Raw genomic sequence first — 16902 nt, forward strand, 5'->3', positions numbered from 1 at the left:
TCCATTTCATATCACATAGCTTAACCATTCATATATTTGGATCCCGCTCGACGAGGCGAGCAGTACGAGTACCACCTTGATGGGACTGCGACGTTTCCTTCCAGAGTTATTACCAAAAAAACACAAAAATCCCAGAATCCTCTCGGTTTGGGGTCAAAATGTTGTCGCTCATTAAATCCCATAAGAAACGTCGCATCGAATGAATGTGATTGAATTCTCCCCGTCTGGACGAGCGGAATTGAATGGTGCAACTGATTTTGCTGTGCTGTGAAAATTAAGATATTTGCATGACTGCTTTTGTTTTATTTTGTGAATAGCAAAAAGCATTCAACCCCATAATACATGCTGTTTTATTGGTCGCTCGTCCATTTCATATCCCATAGCTTAACCATTCATATATTTGGATTCCTTTCGACGAGTCGAGCAGTACGAGTACTACCTTGATGGGTATGCGACGTTTCCTTCCAGAGTTATTACCAAAAAAACACAAACATCCCAGAATCCTCTCGGTTTGGGCTCAAAATGTTGTCGCTCATTAAATCCCATAAGAAACGTCGCATCGAATGAATGTGATTGAATTCTCCCCGTCTGGACGAGCGGAATTGAATGGTGCAACTGATTTTGCTGTGCTGTGAAAATTCAGATATTTGCATGACTGCTTTTGTTTTATTTTGTGAATAGCAAAAAGCATTCAACCCCATAATACATGCTGTTTTATTGGTCGCTCGTCCATTTCATATCACATAGCTTAACCATTCATATATTTGGATTCCGCTCGACGAGGCGAGCAGTACGAGTACCACCTTGATGGGACTGCGACGTTTCCTTCCAGAGTTATTACCAAAAAACCACAAACATCCCAGAATCCTCTCGGTTTGGGCTCAAAATGTTGTCGCTCATTAAATCCCATAAGAAACGTCGAATCGAATGAATGTGATTGAATTCTCCCCGTCTGGACGAGCGGAATTGAATGGTGCAACTGATTTTGCTGTGCTGTGAAAATTCAGATATTTGCATGACTGCTTTTGTTTTATTTTGTGAATAGCAAAAAGCATTCAACCCCATAATACATGCTGTTTTATTGGTCGCTCGTCCATTTCATATCACATAGCTTAACCATTCATATATTTGGATCCCGCTCGACGAGGCGAGCAGTACGAGTACCACCTTGATGGGACTGCGACGTTTCCTTCCAGAGTTATTACCAAAAAAACACAAAAATCCCAGAATCCTCTCGGTTTGGGGTCAAAATGTTGTCGCTCATTAAATCCCATAAGAAACGTCGCATCGAATGAATGTGATTGAATTCTCCCCGTCTGGACGAGCGGAATTGAATGGTGCAACTGATTTTGCTGTGCTGTGAAAATTAAGATATTTGCATGACTGCTTTTGTTTTATTTTGTGAATAGCAAAAAGCATTCAACCCCATAATACATGTTGTTTTATTGGTCGCTCGTCCATTTCATATCCCATAGCTTAACAACTCATATATTTGGATTCCTCTCGATAACGCGAGCAGTACGAGTACCACCTTGATGGGTCTGCGACGTTTTCTTCCAGAGTTATTACCAAAAAACCACAAACATCCCAGAATCCTCTCGGTTTGGGGTCAAAATGTTGTCGCTCATTAAATCCCATAAGAAACGTCGCATGGAATGAATGTGATTGAATTCTCCCCGTCTGGACGAGCGGAATTGAATGGTGCAACTGATTTTGCTGTGCTGTGAAAATTCAGATATTTGCATGACTGCTTTTGTTTTATTTTGTGAATAGCAAAAAGCATTCAACCCCATAATACATGCTGTTTTATTGGTCGCTCGTACATTTCATATCCCATAGCTTAACCATTCATATATTTGGATTCCTTTCGACGAGTCGAGCAGTACGAGTACCACCTTGATGGGTATGCGACGTTTCCTTCCAGAGTTATTACCAAAAAAACACAAACATCCCAGAATCCTCTCGGTTTGGGCTCAAAATGTTGTCGCTCATTAAATCCCATAAGAAACGTCGCATCGAATGAATGTGATTGAATTCTCCCCGTCTGGACGAGCGGAATTGAATGGTGCAACTGATTTTGCTGTGCTGTGAAAATTCAGATATTTGCATGACTGCTTTTGTTTTATTTTGTGAATAGCAAAAAGCATTCAACCCCATAATACATGCTGTTTTATTGGTCGCTCGTCCATTTCATATCACATAGCTTAACCATTCATATATTTGGATTCCGCTCGACGAGGCGAGCAGTACGAGTACCACCTTGATGGGACTGCGACGTTTCCTTCCAGAGTTATTACCAAAAAACCACAAAAATCCCAAAATCCTCTCGGTTTGGGGTCAAAATGTTGTCGCTCATTAAATCCCATAAGAAACGTCGCATCGAATGAATGTGATTGAATTCTCCCCGTCTGGAAGAGCGGAATTGAATGGTGCAACTGATTTTGCTGTGCTGTGAAAATTCAGATATTTGCATGACTGCTTTTGTTTTATTTTGTGAATAGCAAAAAGCATTCAACCCCATAATACATGCTGTTTTATTGGTCGCTCGTTCATTTCATATCCCATAGCTTAACCATTCATATATTTGGATTCCTTTCGACGAGGCGAGCAGTACGAGTACCACCTTGATGGGTATGCGACGTTTCCTTCCAGAGTTATTACCAAAAAAACACAAACATCCCAGAATCCTCTCGGTTTGGGCTCAAAATGTTGTCGCTCATTAAATCCCATAAGAAACGTCGCATCGAATGAATGTGATTGAATTCTCCCCGTCTGGATGAGCGGAATTGAATGGTGCAACTGATTTTGCTGTGCTGTGAAAATTCAGATATTTGCATGACAGCTTTTGTTTTATTTTGTGAATAGCAAAAAGCATTCAACCCCATAATACATGTTGTTTTATTGGTCGCTCGTCCATTTCATATCCCATAGCTTAACAACTCATATATTTGGATTCCTCTCGATAAGGCGAGCAGTACGAGTACCACCTTGATGGGTCTGCGACGTTTTCTTCCAGAGTTATTACCAAAAAACCACAAACATCCCAGAATCCTCTCGGTTTGGGGTCAAAATGTTGTCGCTCATTAAATCCCATAAGAAACGTCGCATCGAATGAATGTGATTGAATTCTCCCCGTCTGGACGAGCGGAATTGAATGGTGCAACTGATTTTGCTGTGTTGTGAAAATTCAGATATTTGCATGACTGCTTTTGTTTTATTTTGTGAATAGCAAAAAGCATTCAACCCCATAATACATGCTGTTTTATTGGTCGCTCGTCCATTTCATATCCCATAGCTTAACTATTCATATATTTGGATTCCTTTCGACGAGGCGAGCAGTACGAGTACCACCTTGATGGGTATGCGACGTTTCCTTCCAGAGTTATTTCCAAAAAAACACAAACATCCCAGAATCCTCTCGGTTTGGGCTCAAAATGTTGTCGCTCATTAAATCCCATAAGAAACGTCGCATCGAATGAATGTGATTGAATTCTCCCCGTCTGGACGAGCGGAATTGAATGGTGCAACTGATTTTGCTGTGCTGTGAAAATTCAGATATTTGCATGACTGCTTTTGTTTTATTTTGTGAATAGCAAAAAGCATTCAACCCCATAATACATGTTGTTTTATTGGTCGCTCGTCCATTTCATATCCCATAGCTTAACAACTCATATATTTGCATTCCTCTCGATAAGGCGAGCAGTACGAGTACCACCTTGATGGGTCTGCGACGTTTTCTTCCAGAGTTATTACCAAAAAACCACAAACATCCCAGAATCCTCTCGGTTTGGGGTCAAACTGTTGTCGCTCATTAAATCCCATGAGAAACGTCGCATCGAATGAATGTGATTGAATTCTCCCCGTCTGGACGAGCGGAATTGAATGGTGCAACTGATTTTGCTGTGCTGTGAAAATTCAGATATTTGCATGACTGCTTTTGTTTTATTTTATGAATAGCAAAAAGCATTCAACCCATAATACATGTTGTTTTATTGGTCGCTCGTCCATTTCATATCCCATAGCTTAACCATTCATATATTTCGATTCCTCTCGACGAGACGAGCAGTACGACTACCAACTTGATGGGTCTGCGACGTTTCCTTCCAGAGTTATTACCAAAAAAACACAAACATCCCAGAATCCTCTCGGTTTGGGGTCAAAATGTTGTCGCTCATTAAATCCCATAAGAAACGTCGCATCGAATGAATGTGATTGAATTCTCCCCGTCTGGAAGAGCGGAATTGAATGGTGCAACTGATTTTGCTGTGCTGTGAAAATTGAGATATTTGCATGACTGCTTTTGTTTTATTTTGTGAATAGCAAAAAGCATTCAACCCCATAATACATGTTGTTTTATTGGTCGCTCGTCCATTTCATATCCCATAGCTTAAGCATTCATATATTTGGATTCCTCTCGACGAGGCGTGCTGTACGAGTACCACCTTGACGGGTCTGCGACGTTTCCTTCCAGAGTTATTACCAAAAAACCACAAACATCCCAGAATCCTCTCGGTTTGGGGTCAAAATGTTGTCGCTCATTAAATCCCATAAGAAACGTCGCATCGAATGAATGTGATTGAATTCTCCCCGTCTGGACGAGCGGAATTGAATGGTGCAACTGATTTTGCTGTGCTGTGAAAATTCAGATATTTGCATGACTGCTTTTGTTTTATTTTGTGAATAGCAAAAAGCATTCAACCCCATAATACATGCTGTTTTATTGGTCGCTCGTCCATTTCATATCACATAGCTTAACCATTCATATATTTGGATTCCTCTCGACGAGGCGAGCAGTACGAGTACCACCTTGATGGGTCTGCGACGTTTCCTTCCAGAGTTATTACCAAAAAAACACAAACATCCCAGAATCCTCTCGGTTTGGGGTCAAACTGTTGTCGCTCATTAAATCCCATAAGAAACGTCGCATCGAATGAATGTGATTGAATTCTCCCCGTCTGGAAGAGCGGAATTGAATGGTGCAACTGATTTTGCTGTGCTGTGAAAATTCAGATATTTGCATGACTGCTTTTGTTTTATTTTGTGAATAGCAAAAAGCATTCAACCCCATAATACATGTTGTTTTATTGGTCGCTCGTCCATTTCATATCCCATAGCTTAAGCATTCATATATTTGGATTCCTCTCGACCATTCGTGCAGTACGAGTACCACCTTGACGGGTCTGCGACGTTTCCTTCCAGAGTTATTACCAAAAAACCACAAACATCCCAGAATCCTCTCGGTTTGGGGTCAAAATGTTGTCGCTCATTAAATCCCATAAGAAACGTCGCATCGAATGAATGTGATTGAATTCTCCCCGTCTGGACGAGCGGAATTGAATGGTGCAACTGATTTTGCTGTGCTGTGAAAATTCAGATATTTGCATGACTGCTTTTGTTTTATTTTGTGAATAGCAAAAAGCATTCAACCCCATAATACATGCTGTTTTATTGGTCGCTCGTCCATTTCATATCACATAGCTTAACCATTCATATATTTGGATTCCTCTCGACGAGGCGAGCAGTACGAGTACCACCTTGATGGGTCTGCGACGTTTCCTTCCAGAGTTATTACCAAAAAAACACAAACATCCCAGAATCCTCTCGGTTTGGGGTCAAACTGTTGTCGCTCATTAAATCCCATAAGAAACGTCGCATCGAATGAATGTGATTGAATTCTCCCCGTCTGGAAGAGCGGAATTGAATGGTGCAACTGATTTTGCTGTGCTGTGAAAATTCAGATATGTGCATGATTGCTTTTGTTTTATTTTGTGAATAGCAAAAAGCATTCAACCCCATAATACATGTTGTTTTATTGGTCGCTCGTCCATTTCATATCCCATAGCTTAAGCATTCATATATTTGGATTCCTCTCGACGAGGCGAGCAGTACGAGTACCACCTTGATGGGTCTCCGACGTTTCCTTCCAGAGTTATTACCAAAAAACCACAAACATCCCAGAATCCTCTCGGTTTGGGGTCAAAATGTTGTCGCTCATTAAATCCCATAAGAAACGTCGCATCGAATGAATGTGATTGAATTCTCCCCGTCTGGACGAGCGGAATTGAAAGGTGCAACTGATTTTGCTGTGCTGTGAAAATTCAGATATTTGCATGACTGCTTTTGTTTTATTTTGTGAATAGCAAAAAGCATTCAACCCCATAATACATGTTGTTTTATTGGTCGCTCGTCCATTTCATATCCCATAGCTTAACAACTCATATATTTGGATTCCTCTCGATAAGGCGAGCAGTACGAGTACCACCTTGATGGGTCTGCGACGTTTTCTTCCAGAGTTATTACCAAAAAACCACAAACATCCCAGAATCCTCTCGGTTTGGGGTCAAAATGTTGTCGCTCATTAAATCCCATAAGAAACGTCGCATCGAATGAATGTGATTGAATTCTCCCCGTCTGGACGAGCGGAATTGAATGGTGCAACTGATTTTGCTGTGCTGTGAAAATTCAGATATTTGCATGACTGCTTTTGTTTTATTTTGTGAATAGCAAAAAGCATTCAACCCCATAATACATGCTGTTTTATTGGTCGCTCGTCCATTTCATATCCCATAGCTTAACCATTCATATATTTGGATTCCTTTCGACGCGGCGAGCAGTAAGAGTACCACCTTGATGGGTCTGCGACGTTTCCTTCCAGAGTTATTACCAACAAACCACAAATATCCCAGAATCCTCTCGGTTTGGGGTCAAAATGTTGTCGCTCATTAAATCCCATAAGAAACGTCGCATCGAATGAATGTGATTGAATTCTCCCCGTCTGGACGACCGGAATTGAATGGTGCAACTGATTTTGCTGTGCTGTGAAAATTCAGATATTTGCATGACTGCTTTTGTTTTATTTTGTGAATAGCAAAAAGCATTCAACCCCATAATACATGTTGTTTTATTGGTCGCTCGTCCATTTCATATCCCATAGCTTAACAACTCATATATTTGGATTCCTCTCGATAAGGCGAGCAGTACGAGTACCACCTTGATGGGTCTGCGACGTTTTCTTCCAGAGTTATTACCAAAAAACCACAAACATCCCAGAATCCTCTCGGTTTGGGGTCAAAATGTTGTCGCTCATTAAATCCCATAAGAAACGTCGCATCGAATGAATGTGATTGAATTCTCCCCGTCTGGACGAGCGGAATTGAATGGTGCAACTGATTTTGCTGTGTTCTGAAAATTCAGATATTTGCATGACTGCTTTTGTTTTATTTTGTGAATAGCAAAAAGCATTCAACCCCATAATACATGCTGTTTTATTGGTCGCTCGTCCATTTCATATCCCATAGCTTAACCATTCATATATTTGGATTCCTTTCGACGAGGCGAGCAGTAGGAGTACCACCTTGATGGGTATGCGACGTTTCCTTCCAGAGTTATTACCAAAAAAACACAAACATCCCAGAATCCTCTCGGTTTGGGCTCAAAATGTTGTCGCTCATTAAATCCCATAAGAAACGTCGCATCGAATGAATGTGATTGAATTCTCCCCGTCTGGACGAGCGGAATTGAAAGGTGCAACTGATTTTGCTGTGCTGTGAAAATTCAGATATTTGCATGACTGCTTTTGTTTTATTTTGTGAATAGCAAAAAGCATTCAACCCCATAATACATGTTGTTTTATTGGTCGCTCGTCCATTTCATATCCCATAGCTTAACAACTCATATATTTGGATTCCTCTCGATAAGGCGAGCAGTACGAGTACCACCTTGATGGGTCTGCGACGTTTTCTTCCAGAGTTATTACCAAAAAACCACAAACATCCCAGAATCCTCTCGGTTTGGGGTCAAAATGTTGTCGCTCATTAAATCCCATAAGAAACGTCGCATCGAATGAATGTGATTGAATTCTCCCCGTCTGGACGAGCGGAATTGAATGGTGCAACTGATTTTGCTGTGCTGTGAAAATTCAGATATTTGCATGACTGCTTTTGTTTTATTTTGTGAATAGCAAAAAGCATTCAACCCCATAATACATGCTGTTTTATTGGTCGCTCGTCCATTTCATATCCCATAGCTTAACCATTCATATATTTGGATTCCTTTCGACGCGGCGAGCAGTAAGAGTACCACCTTGATGGGACTGCGACGTTTCCTTCCAGAGTTATTACCAACAAACCACAAATATCCCAGAATCCTCTCGGTTTGGGGTCAAAATGTTGTCGCTCATTAAATCCCATAAGAAACGTCGCATCGAATGAATGTGATTGAATTCTCCCCGTCTGGACGAGCGGAATTGAATGGTGCAACTGATTTTGCTGTGCTGTGAAAATTAAGATATTTGCATGACTGCTTTTGTTTTATTTTGTGAATAGCAAAAAGCATTCAACCCCATAATACATGTTGTTTTATTGGTCGCTCGTCCATTTCATATCCCATAGCTTAACAACTCATATATTTGGATTCCTCTCGATAAGGCGAGCAGTACGAGTACCACCTTGATGGGTCTGCGACGTTTTCTTCCAGAGTTATTACCAAAAAACCACAAACATCCCAGAATCCTCTCGGTTTGGGGTCAAAATGTTGTCGCTCATTAAATCCCATAAGAAACGTCGCATCGAATGAATGTGATTGAATTCTCCCCGTCTGGACGAGCGGAATTGAATGGTGCAACTGATTTTGCTGTGTTCTGAAAATTCAGATATTTGCATGACTGCTTTTGTTTTATTTTGTGAATAGCAAAAAGCATTCAACCCCATAATACATGCTGTTTTATTGGTCGCTCGTCCATTTCATATCCCATAGCTTAACCATTCATATATTTGGATTCCTTTCGACGAGGCGAGCAGTAGGAGTACCACCTTGATGGGTATGCGACGTTTCCTTCCAGAGTTATTACCAAAAAAACACAAACATCCCAGAATCCTCTCGGTTTGGGCTCAAAATGTTGTCGCTCATTAAATCCCATAAGAAACGTCGAATCGAATGAATGTGATTGAATTCTCCCCGTCTGGACGAGCGGAATTGAATGGTGCAACTGATTTTGCTGTGCTGTGAAAATTCAGATATTTGCATGACTGCTTTTGTTTTATTTTGTGAATAGCAAAAAGCATTCAACCCCATAATACATGCTGTTTTATTGGTCGCTCGTCCATTTCATATCACATAGCTTAACCATTCATATATTTGGATTCCGCTCGACGAGGCGAGCAGTACGAGTACCACCTTGATGGGACTGCGACGTTTCCTTCCAGAGTTATTACCAAAAAAACACAAAAATCCCAGAATCCTCTCGGTTTGGGGTCAAAATGTTGTCGCTCATTAAATCCCATAAGAAACGTCGCATCGAATGAATGTGATTGAATTCTCCCCGTCTGGACGAGCGGAATTGAATGGTGCAACTGATTTTGCTGTGCTGTGAAAATTAAGATATTTGCATGACTGCTTTTGTTTAATTTTGTGAATAGCAAAAAGCATTCAACCCCATAATACATGTTGTTTTATTGGTCGCTCGTCCATTTCATATCCCATAGCTTAACAACTCATATATTTGGATTCCTCTCGATAACGCGAGCAGTACGAGTACCACCTTGATGGGTCTGCGACGTTTTCTTCCAGAGTTATTACCAAAAAACCACAAACATCCCAGAATCCTCTCGGTTTGGGGTCAAAATGTTGTCGCTCATTAAATCCCATAAGAAACGTCGCATCGAATGAATGTGATTGAATTCTCCCCGTCTGGACGAGCGGAATTGAATGGTGCAACTTATTTTGCTGTGCTGTGAAAATTCAGATATTTGCATGACTGCTTTTGTTTTATTTTGTGAATAGCAAAAAGCATTCAACCCCATAATACATGCTGTTTTATTGGTCGCTCGTCCATTTCATATCCCATAGCTTAACCATTCATATATTTGGATTCCTTTCGACGCGGCGAGCAGTAAGAGTACCACCTTGATGGGACTGCGACGTTTCCTTCCAGAGTTATTACCAAAAAAACACAAAAATCCCAGAATCCTCTCGGTTTGGGGTCAAAATGTTGTCGCTCATTAAATCCCATAAGAAACGTCGCATCGAATGAATGTGATTGAATTCTCCCCGTCTGGACGACCGGAATTGAATGGTGCAACTGATTTTGCTGTGCTGTGAAAATTCAGATATTTGCATGACTGCTTTTGTTTTATTTTGTGAATAGCAAAAAGCATTCAACCCCATAATACATGTTGTTTTATTGGTCGCTCGTCCATTTCATATCCCATAGCTTAACAACTCATATATTTGGATTCCTCTCGATAAGGCGAGCAGTACGAGTACCACCTTGATGGGTCTGCGACGTTTTCTTCCAGAGTTATTACCAAAAAACCACAAACATCCCAGAATCCTCTCGGTTTGGGGTCAAAATGTTGTCGCTCATTAAATCCCATAAGAAACGTCGCATCGAATGAATGTGATTGAATTCTCCCCGTCTGGACGAGCGGAATTGAATGGTGCAACTGATTTTGCTGTGTTCTGAAAATTCAGATATTTGCATGACTGCTTTTGTTTTATTTTGTGAATAGCAAAAAGCATTCAACCCCATAATACATGCTGTTTTATTGGTCGCTCGTCCATTTCATATCCCATAGCTTAACCATTCATATATTTGGATTCCTTTCGACGAGGCGAGCAGTAGGAGTACCACCTTGATGGGTATGCGACGTTTTCTTCCAGAGTTATTACCAAAAAACCACAAACATCCCAGAATCCTCTCGGTTTGGGGTCAAAATGTTGTCGCTCATTAAATCCCATAAGAAACGTCGCATCGAATGAATGTGATTGAATTCTCCCCGTCTGGACGAGCGGAATTGAATGGTGCAACTGATTTTGCTGTGTTCTGAAAATTCAGATATTTGCATGACTGCTTTTGTTTTATTTTGTGAATAGCAAAAAGCATTCAACCCCATAATACATGCTGTTTTATTGGTCGCTCGTCCATTTCATATCCCATAGCTTAACCATTCATATATTTGGATTCCTTTCGACGAGGCGAGCAGTAGGAGTACCACCTTGATGGGTATGCGACGTTTCCTTCCAGAGTTATTACCAAAAAAACACAAACATCCCAGAATCCTCTCGGTTTGGGCTCAAAATGTTGTCGCTCATTAAATCCCATAAGAAACGTCGAATCGAATGAATGTGATTGAATTCTCCCCGTCTGGACGAGCGGAATTGAATGGTGCAACTGATTTTGCTGTGCTGTGAAAATTCAGATATTTGCATGACTGCTTTTGTTTTATTTTGTGAATAGCAAAAAGCATTCAACCCCATAATACATGCTGTTTTATTGGTCGCTCGTCCATTTCATATCACATAGCTTAACCATTCATATATTTGGATTCCGCTCGACGAGGCGAGCAGTACGAGTACCACCTTGATGGGACTGCGACGTTTCCTTCCAGAGTTATTACCAAAAAAACACAAAAATCCCAGAATCCTCTCGGTTTGGGGTCAAAATGTTGTCGCTCATTAAATCCCATAAGAAACGTCGCATCGAATGAATGTGATTGAATTCTCCCCGTCTGGACGAGCGGAATTGAATGGTGCAACTGATTTTGCTGTGCTGTGAAAATTAAGATATTTGCATGACTGCTTTTGTTTAATTTTGTGAATAGCAAAAAGCATTCAACCCCATAATACATGTTGTTTTATTGGTCGCTCGTCCATTTCATATCCCATAGCTTAACAACTCATATATTTGGATTCCTCTCGATAACGCGAGCAGTACGAGTACCACCTTGATGGGTCTGCGACGTTTTCTTCCAGAGTTATTACCAAAAAACCACAAACATCCCAGAATCCTCTCGGTTTGGGGTCAAAATGTTGTCGCTCATTAAATCCCATAAGAAACGTCGCATCGAATGAATGTGATTGAATTCTCCCCGTCTGGACGAGCGGAATTGAATGGTGCAACTTATTTTGCTGTGCTGTGAAAATTCAGATATTTGCATGACTGCTTTTGTTTTATTTTGTGAATAGCAAAAAGCATTCAACCCCATAATACATGCTGTTTTATTGGTCGCTCGTCCATTTCATATCCCATAGCTTAACCATTCATATATTTGGATTCCTTTCGACGCGGCGAGCAGTAAGAGTACCACCTTGATGGGACTGCGACGTTTCCTTCCAGAGTTATTACCAAAAAAACACAAAAATCCCAGAATCCTCTCGGTTTGGGGTCAAAATGTTGTCGCTCATTAAATCCCATAAGAAACGTCGCATCGAATGAATGTGATTGAATTCTCCCCGTCTGGACGACCGGAATTGAATGGTGCAACTGATTTTGCTGTGCTGTGAAAATTCAGATATTTGCATGACTGCTTTTGTTTTATTTTGTGAATAGCAAAAAGCATTCAACCCCATAATACATGTTGTTTTATTGGTCGCTCGTCCATTTCATATCCCATAGCTTAACAACTCATATATTTGGATTCCTCTCGATAAGGCGAGCAGTACGAGTACCACCTTGATGGGTCTGCGACGTTTTCTTCCAGAGTTATTACCAAAAAACCACAAACATCCCAGAATCCTCTCGGTTTGGGGTCAAAATGTTGTCGCTCATTAAATCCCATAAGAAACGTCGCATGGAATGAATGTGATTGAATTCTCCCCGTCTGGACGAGCGGAATTGAATGGTGCAACTGATTTTGCTGTGCTGTGAAAATTCAGATATTTGCATGACTGCTTTTGTTTTATTTTGTGAATAGCAAAAAGCATTCAACCCCATAATACATGCTGTTTTATTGGTCGCTCGTCCATTTCATATCCCATAGCTTAACCATTCATATATTTGGATTCCTTTCGACGAGTCGAGCAGTACGAGTACTACCTTGATGGGTATGCGACGTTTCCTTCCAGAGTTATTACCAAAAAAACACAAACATCCCAGAATCCTCTCGGTTTGGGCTCAAAATGTTGTCGCTCATTAAATCCCATAAGAAACGTCGCATCGAATGAATGTGATTGAATTCTCCCCGTCTGGACGAGCGGAATTGAATGGTGCAACTGATTTTGCTGTGCTGTGAAAATTCAGATATTTGCATGACTGCTTTTGTTTTATTTTGTGAATAGCAAAAAGCATTCAACCCCATAATACATGCTGTTTTATTGGTCGCTCGTCCATTTCATATCACATAGCTTAACCATTCATATATTTGGATTCCGCTCGACGAGGCGAGCAGTACGAGTACCACCTTGATGGGACTGCGACGTTTCCTTCCAGAGTTATTACCAAAAAACCACAAACATCCCAGAATCCTCTCGGTTTGGGCTCAAAATGTTGTCGCTCATTAAATCCCATAAGAAACGTCGAATCGAATGAATGTGATTGAATTCTCCCCGTCTGGACGAGCGGAATTGAATGGTGCAACTGATTTTGCTGTGCTGTGAAAATTCAGATATTTGCATGACTGCTTTTGTTTTATTTTGTGAATAGCAAAAAGCATTCAACCCCATAATACATGCTGTTTTATTGGTCGCTCGTCCATTTCATATCACATAGCTTAACCATTCATATATTTGGATCCCGCTCGACGAGGCGAGCAGTACGAGTACCACCTTGATGGGACTGCGACGTTTCCTTCCAGAGTTATTACCAAAAAAACACAAAAATCCCAGAATCCTCTCGGTTTGGGGTCAAAATGTTGTCGCTCATTAAATCCCATAAGAAACGTCGCATCGAATGAATGTGATTGAATTCTCCCCGTCTGGACGAGCGGAATTGAATGGTGCAACTGATTTTGCTGTGCTGTGAAAATTAAGATATTTGCATGACTGCTTTTGTTTTATTTTGTGAATAGCAAAAAGCATTCAACCCCATAATACATGTTGTTTTATTGGTCGCTCGTCCATTTCATATCCCATAGCTTAACAACTCATATATTTGGATTCCTCTCGATAACGCGAGCAGTACGAGTACCACCTTGATGGGTCTGCGACGTTTTCTTCCAGAGTTATTACCAAAAAACCACAAACATCCCAGAATCCTCTCGGTTTGGGGTCAAAATGTTGTCGCTCATTAAATCCCATAAGAAACGTCGCATGGAATGAATGTGATTGAATTCTCCCCGTCTGGACGAGCGGAATTGAATGGTGCAACTGATTTTGCTGTGCTGTGAAAATTCAGATATTTGCATGACTGCTTTTGTTTTATTTTGTGAATAGCAAAAAGCATTCAACCCCATAATACATGCTGTTTTATTGGTCGCTCGTCCATTTCATATCCCATAGCTTAACCATTCATATATTTGGATTCCTTTCGACGAGTCGAGCAGTACGAGTACCACCTTGATGGGTATGCGACGTTTCCTTCCAGAGTTATTACCAAAAAAACACAAACATCCCAGAATCCTCTCGGTTTGGGCTCAAAATGTTGTCGCTCATTAAATCCCATAAGAAACGTCGCATCGAATGAATGTGATTGAATTCTCCCCGTCTGGACGAGCGGAATTGAATGGTGCAACTGATTTTGCTGTGCTGTGAAAATTCAGATATTTGCATGACTGCTTTTGTTTTATTTTGTGAATAGCAAAAAGCATTCAACCCCATAATACATGCTGTTTTATTGGTCGCTCGTCCATTTCATATCACATAGCTTAACCATTCATATATTTGGATTCCGCTCGACGAGGCGAGCAGTACGAGTACCACCTTGATGGGACTGCGACGTTTCCTTCCAGAGTTATTACCAAAAAACCACAAAAATCCCAAAATCCTCTCGGTTTGGGGTCAAAATGTTGTCGCTCATTAAATCCCATAAGAAACGTCGCATCGAATGAATGTGATTGAATTCTCTCCGTCTGGAAGAGCGGAATTGAATGGTGCAACTGATTTTGCTGTGCTGTGAAAATTCAGATATTTGCATGACTGCTTTTGTTTTATTTTGTGAATAGCAAAAAGCATTCAACCCCATAATACATGCTGTTTTATTGGTCGCTCGTTCATTTCATATCCCATAGCTTAACCATTCATATATTTGGATTCCTTTCGACGAGGCGAGCAGTACGAGTACCACCTTGATGGGTATGCGACGTTTCCTTCCAGAGTTATTACCAAAAAAACACAAACATCCCAGAATCCTCTCGGTTTGGGCTCAAAATGTTGTCGCTCATTAAATCCCATAAGAAACGTCGCATCGAATGAATGTGATTGAATTCTCCCCGTCTGGATGAGCGGAATTGAATGGTGCAACTGATTTTGCTGTGCTGTGAAAATTCAGATATTTGCATGACAGCTTTTGTTTTATTTTGTGAATAGCAAAAAGCATTCAACCCCATAATACATGTTGTTTTATTGGTCGCTCGTCCATTTCATATCCCATAGCTTAACAACTCATATATTTGGATTCCTCTCGATAAGGCGAGCAGTACGAGTACCACCTTGATGGGTCTGCGACGTTTTCTTCCAGAGTTATTACCAAAAAACCACAAACATCCCAGAATCTTCTCGGTTTGGGGTCAAAATGTTGTCGCTCATTAAATCCCATAAGAAACGTCGCATCGAATGAATGTGATTGAATTCTCCCCGTCTGGACGAGCGGAATTGAATGGTGCAACTGATTTTGCTGTGTTGTGAAAATTCAGATATTTGCATGACTGCTTTTGTTTTATTTTGTGAATAGCAAAAAGCATTCAACCCCATAATACATGCTGTTTTATTGGTCGCTCGTCCATTTCATATCCCATAGCTTAACTATTCATATATTTGGATTCCTTTCGACGAGGCGAGCAGTACGAGTACCACCTTGATGGGTATGCGACGTTTCCTTCCAGAGTTATTACCAAAAAAACACAAACATCCCAGAATCCTCTCGGTTTGGGCTCAAAATGTTGTCGCTCATTAAATCCCATAAGAAACGTCGCATCGAATGAATGTGATTGAATTCTCCCCGTCTGGACGAGCGGAATTGAATGGTGCAACTGATTTTGCTGTGCTGTGAAAATTCAGATATTTGCATGACTGCTTTTGTTTTATTTTGTGAATAGCAAAAAGCATTCAACCCCATAATACATGTTGTTTTATTGGTCGCTCGTCCATTTCATATCCCATAGCTTAACAACTCATATATTTGCATTCCTCTCGATAAGGCGAGCAGTACGAGTACCACCTTGATGGGTCTGCGACGTTTTCTTCCAGAGTTATTACCAAAAAACCACAAACATCCCAGAATCCTCTCGGTTTGGGGTCAAACTGTTGTCGCTCATTAAATCCCATGAGAAACGTCGCATCGAATGAATGTGATTGAATTCTCCCCGTCTGGACGAGCGGAATTGAATGGTGCAACTGATTTTGCTGTGCTGTGAAAATTCAGATATTTGCATGACTGCTTTTGTTTTATTTTATGAATAGCAAAAAGCATTCAACCCATAATACATGTTGTTTTATTGGTCGCTCGTCCATTTCATATCCCATAGCTTAACCATTCATATATTTCGATTCCTCTCGACGAGACGAGCAGTACGACTACCAACTTGATGGGTCTGCGACGTTTCCTTCCAGAGTTATTACCAAAAAAACACAAACATCCCAGAATCCTCTCGGTTTGGGGTCAAAATGTTGTCGCTCATTAAATCCCATAAGAAACGTCGCATCGAATGAATGTGATTGAATTCTCCCCGTCTGGAAGAGCGGAATTGAATGGTGCAACTGATTTTGCTGTGCTGTGAAAATTGAGATATTTGCATGACTGCTTTTGTTTTATTTTGTGAATAGCAAAAAGCATTCAACCCCATAATACATGTTGTTTTATTGGTCGCTCGTCCATTTCATATCCCATAGCTTAAGCATTCATATATTTGGATTCCTCTCGACGAGGCGTGCTGTACGAGTACCACCTTGATGGGTCTGCGACGTTTCCTTCCAGAGTTATTACCAAAAAACCACAAACATCCCAGAATCCTCTCGGTTTGGGGTCAAAAT

The sequence above is a fragment of the Petromyzon marinus genome, unplaced genomic scaffold (assembly GCF_048934315.1).
Source record: "Petromyzon marinus isolate PM22_M1 ecotype Great Lakes invasive population unplaced genomic scaffold, UKy_Petmar_22M1.pri1.0 PM_Scaffold_8, whole genome shotgun sequence".
NCBI classification, from domain to species: Eukaryota; Metazoa; Chordata; class Hyperoartia; order Petromyzontiformes; family Petromyzontidae; genus Petromyzon; species Petromyzon marinus.